The sequence below is a fragment of the Triticum dicoccoides genome, chromosome 3A (genome assembly GCF_002162155.2).
Source record: "Triticum dicoccoides isolate Atlit2015 ecotype Zavitan chromosome 3A, WEW_v2.0, whole genome shotgun sequence".
NCBI lineage: Eukaryota > Viridiplantae > Streptophyta > Magnoliopsida > Poales > Poaceae > Triticum > Triticum dicoccoides.
In genome coordinates this window covers 555,350,886-555,356,885 of record NC_041384.1, presented here as the reverse complement: position 1 = coordinate 555,356,885, position 6,000 = coordinate 555,350,886, and positions in this window count along the sequence as shown.

Sequence of the window (6,000 nt, the reverse complement as noted above, 5' to 3'; positions counted from 1 at the left end):
CTTTGAGCATGAACATTGTATCAGGATCTTGTTTAATATGAGATGGCTACTCATTTAAATCTGAGAATAATGGTTGTTCTATTTATATGAGAGATATGTTTTATGGTCATGCTCCGATGGTGAATGGTTTATTCTTAATGAATCTCGAGCGTAATGCTACACATATTCATAGTGTGAATACCAAAGATGTAAGGTTGATAATGATAGTCCCACATACTTGTGGCACTGCCGCCTTGGTCACATAGGTGTCAAACGCATGAAGACGCTCCATGCAAATGGACTTTTAGAATCTCTTTATTACGAATCATTTGACACGTGCGAACCATGCCTCATGGGTAAAATGACCAAGACTCCGTTCTTAGGAACAATGGAGCGAGCAACCAACTTATTGGAAATCATACATACTGATGTGTGCGGTCCAATGAGTGTTGAGGCTCGCGGTGGCTATCGTTATGTTCTCACCCTCACCGATGACTTGAGTAGATATGGGTATGTCTACTTAATGAAACACAAGTCTGAGACCTTTGAAAAGTTCAAGGAATTTCAGAGTGAGATTGAGAATCAATGTGACAGGAAAATCAAGTTCTTACGATCAGATCGTGGGGGAGAATACTTGAGTCACGAATTTGGCACACACTTAAGAAAATGTGGAATAGTTTCACAACTCACGCCGCCTGGAACACCTCAGTGTAATGGTGTATCCGGACGTCGTAATCGCACTCTATTAGATATGTGTGATCTATGATGTCTCTTACCGATTTACCACTATCATTTTGGGGCTATGCTTTAGAGACTGCCGCATTCACTTTAAATAGGGATCCGTCGAAATCCATTGAGACGAAACTGTATGAATTATGGTTTGGGAAGAAACCTATGCTGTCATTTCTAAAAGTTTGGGGATGCGATGCTTATGTCAAGAAACTTCAACCTGAAAAGCTCGAACCCAAATCGGAAAAATGTGTCTTCATAGGATACCCTAAAGAAACTGTTGGGTATACCTTCTACCTCAGATCCGAAGGCAAGATCTTTGTTGCCAATAATGGGTCCTTTCTAGAGAAAGAGTTTCTCTCGAAAGAAATAAGTGCGAGGAAAGTAGAACTTGATGAAGTATTACCTCTTGAACCGGTAAGTAGCGCAGCTCAAGAAAATGTTCCTGAGGTGCCTGCACCGACTAGAGAGGAAGTTGATGATGATGATCATGAAACTTCAGATCAAGTTGCTACTCAACTTCATAGGTCCACAAGGACACGTTCCGCACCAGAGTGGTACGGCAACCCTGTCTTGGAAATCATGTTGTTAGACAACGGTGAAACTTCAAACTATGAAGAAGCGATGGCGGGCCCGGATTCCGACAAATGGCTGGAAGCCATGAAATCCGAGATAGGATCCATGTATGAAAACAAAGTATGGACTTTGACTGACTTGCCCGTTGTCGGCGAGCCATAGAAAATAAATGGATCTTTAAGAAGAAGACAGACGCGGATGGTAATGTGACCATCTATAAAGCTCGGCTTGTCGCTAAGGGTTATCGACAAGTTCAAGGGGTTGACTACGATGAGACTTTCTCATCCGTGGCGAAGCTGAAGTCCGTCTGAATCATGTTAGCAATTGCCACATTCTATGATTATGAGATATGGCAAATGGATGTCAAAACGGCATTCCTTAATGGTTTCCTTAAGGAAGAATTGTATATGATGTAGCCGGAAGGTTTTGTCGATCCTAAGAATGCTGACAAGGTGTGCAAGCTCCAACGCTCGATTTATGGGCTGGTGCAAGCATCTCGGAGTTGGAACATTCGTTTTGATGAGATGATCAAAGCGTTTGGGTTTATGCAGACTTATGGAGAAGCCTGCATTTACAAGAAAGTGAGTGGGAGATCTGTAGCATTTCTCATATTGTATGTGGATGACATACTGTTGATGGGAAATGATATAGAATTCTTGGAAAGCATAAAGGCCTACTTGAACAAGTGTTTTTCAATGAAGGACCTTGGAGAAGCTGCTTATATATTAGGCATCAAGATCTATAGAGATAGATCGAGACGCCTCATTGGTCTTTCACAAAGCACGTACCTTGACAATATATTGAAGAAGTTCAAAATGGATCAGTCAAAGAAAGGGTTCTTGCCTGTATTGCAAGGTACGAGATTGAGCACGGCTCAATGCCCGACCACGGCAGAAGATAGAGAAAAGATGAGTGTCGTCCCCTATGCCTCGGCCATAGGGTCTATCATGTATGCTATGATGTGTACTAGACCTGATGTAAACCTTGCCGTAAGTTTGGTAGGAAGGTACCAAAGTAATCCCGGCATGAAACACTGGACAGCGGTTAAGAATATCCTAAAGTACCTGAAAAGGACCAAGGAAATGTTTCTCGTTTATGGAGGTGACGAAGAGCTCATCATAAAGGGTTACGTTGATGCTAGCTTCGACACAGATCTGGATGACTCTAAGTCACAAACCGGATACGTGTATATTTTGAATGGTGGGGCAGTAAGCTGGTGCAGTTGCAAGCAAAGCGTTGTGGTGAGATCTACATGTGAAGCGGAGTACATGGCAGCCTCAGAGGCAGCACAAGAAGCAGTCTGGGTGAAGGAGTTCATTACCGACCTAGGAGTCATACCCAATGCGTCGGGCCCGATGACTCTCTTCTATGACAACACTGGAGCTATTGCCCTTGCCAAGGAGCCCAGGTTTCACAGGAAGACCAGGCATATCAAGCGTCGCTTCAACTCCATTCATGAAAGTGTTCAAAATGGAGACATAGAGATTTGTAAAGTACATACGGACCTGAATGTAGCAGATCCGTTGACTAAACCTCTCCCTAGAGCAAAACATGATCAACACAAGAACTGCATGGGTGTTCGATTTATCACAATGTAACTAGAATATTGACTCTAGTGCAAGTGGGAGACTGTTGGAAATATGCCCTAGAGGCAATAATAAAATGGTTATTATTATATTTCTTTGTTCATGATAATTGTCTATTGTTCATGCTATAATTGTGTTATCCGGAAATCGTAATACATGTGTGAATACATAGACCACAACATGTCCCTAGTGAGCCTCTAGTTGACTAGCTCGTTGATCAAAAGATAGTCATGGTTTCCTGACTATGGACATTGGATGTCATTGATAACAGGATCACATCATTAGGAGAATAATGTGATGGACAAGACCCAATCCTAAGCTTAGCTCAAAGATCGTGTAGTTCGTTTGTTGTAGCTTTTCTGAATGTCAAGTATCATTTCCTTAGACCATGAGATTGTGCAACTCCCGGATACCGTAGGAGGCTTTGGGTGTGCCAAACGTCACAACGTAACTGGGTGACTATAAAGGTACATTACAGGTATCTCCGAAAGTGTCTGTTGGGTTGGCATGAATTGAGACTGGGATTTGTCACTCCGTATGACGGAGAGGTATCTCTGGGCCCACTCGGTAATGTATCATCATAATGAGCTCAAAGTGATCAAGTGGTTGATCACGGGATCATGCATTACGGTACGAGTAAAGTGACTTGCCGGTAACGAGACTGAACGAGGTATTGGGATACCGACGATCGAGTCTCGGGCAAGTAACGTACCGATTGACAAAGGGAATTGTATACGGATTGATTGAATCCTCGACATCGTGGTTCATCCGATGAGATCATCGTGGAGCATGTGGGAGCCAACATGGGTATCCAGATCCCGCTGTTGGTTATTGACCGGAGAGGCTTCTCGGTCATGTCTGCATGTGTCCCGAACCCGTAGGGTCTACACACTTAAGGTTCGGTGATGCTAGGGTTGTAGAGATATTAGCACACTGTAACCCGAAAGTTGTTCGGAGTCCCGGATGAGATCCCGGATGTCACAAGGAGTTCCGGAATGGTCCGTAGGTAAAGATTTATATATAGGAAGTCCATTTTCGGCCAACAGGAAGGTTTCGGGGTCACCGGTATTGTACCGGGACCACCGAAAGGGTCCCGGGGGTCCACCGGGTGGGGCCACCTATCCCGGAGGGCCCCATGGGCTGAAATGGGAGGGGAACCAGCCCCTAGTGGGCTGGTGTGCCCCCCTTGGGCCTCCCCTACGCCTACGGTTAGAAACCCTAGGGGTGGGGGCGCCACCCTTGCCTTGGGGGGCAAGGCACCCCCTTGGCCGCTGCCCCCCCCCCAGGAGATTGGATCTCCTAGGGCCGGCCGCCCCCCTAGCCACCCTATATATAGTGGGGGGAGGGAGGGAAGCCGACCCCAAGCCCCTGGCCTCTCCCTCTCCCTCCCGTGACACTCCTCCGTCTCCCAGCGCTTGGCGAAGCCCTGCCGAGATCATCGTTGCTTCCACCACCACGCCTTCGTGCTGATGGATCTTCATCAACCTCTCCTTCCCCCTTGCTGGATCCAGAAGGAGGAGACGTCTCCCAACCATACGTGTGTTGAACGCAGAGGTGCCGTCCGTTCGGCACTAGGTCATCGGTGATTTGAATCACGTCGAGTACGACTCCATCAACCCCGTTCTCTTGAACGCTTCCGCTCGTGATCTACAAGGGTATGTAGATGCACTCCTCTCTCCCTCGTTGCTAGATGACTCCATAGATTGATCTTGGTGATGCGTAGAAATTTTTTAAAATTCTGCTACATTCCCCAACAGTGGTATTAGAGCCAGGTCTATGCGTAGTTACTATGCACGAGTAGAACACAAAGTAGTTGTGGGCGTCGATATTGTCAATTTGCTTGCCGTTACTAGTCTTATCTTGATTCGGCGGCATCGTGGGATGAAGCGCCCGGACCAACCTTACACGTACGCTTACGTGAGACCGGTTCCACCGACTGACATGCACTAGTTGCATAAGGTGGCTGGCGGGTGTCTGTCTCTCCCACTTTAGTCGGATCGGATTCGATGAACAGGGTCCTTATGAAGGGTGAATAGAAATTGGCAATTCACGTTGTGATTTTGGCGTAGGTAAGAAACGTTCTTGCTAGAAACCTATAGCAGCCACGTAAAAACATGCAACAACAATTAGAGGACGTCTAACTTGTTTTTGTAGCAAGTGTTTTGTGATGTGATATGGCCAAATGTTGTGATGAATGATGAATGATATATGTGATGTATGAGATTGATCATGTTCTTGTAATAGGAATCACGACTTGCATATCGATGAGTATGACAACCGGCAGGAGCCATAGGAGTTGTCTTAATTTATTTATGACCTGTGTGTCAACATAAACGTCATGTAATTACTTTACTTTATTGCTAAACCGTTAGCCATAGCAGTAGAAGTAATAGTTGACGTGACAACTTCAAGAAGACACGATGATGGAGATCATGGTGTCATGCCGGTGACAACGATGATCATGGAGCCCCAAAGATGGAGATCAAAGGAGCAAATGATATTGGCCATATCATGTCACTATTTGATTGCATGTGATGTTTATCATGTTTTACATCTTATTTGCTTAGAACGACGGTAGCTTAAATAAGATGATCCCTCGTGATAATTTCAAGAAAGTGTTCCCCCTAACTATGCACCGTTGCGAAGGTTCGTTGTTTTGAAGCACCACGTGATGATCAGGTGTGATAGAATCTACTGTTCGAATACAACGGGTGTAAGACAGATTTACACACGCAATACACTTAGGTTGACTTGACGAGCCTAGCATGTACAGACATGGCCTCGAAACACAGAAGACCGAAAGGTCAAGCATGAGTCGTATAGAAGATACAATCAACATGAAGATGTTCACCGATGTTGACTAGTCCGTCTCACGTGATGATCGGACACGGCCTAGTTAACTCAGATCATGTTATACTTAGATGACTGGAGGGATGTCTATCTGAGTGGGATTTCATTTAATAATTTGATTATATGAACTTAATTATCATGAACTTAGTCTAAAATCTTTACAATATGTCTTGTAGATCAAATGGCCCACGTTGTCCTCAACTTCAACGCGTTCCTAGAGAAAACCAAGCTGAAAGACGATGGCAGCAACTATACGGACTGGGTCCAGAACCTGAGGATC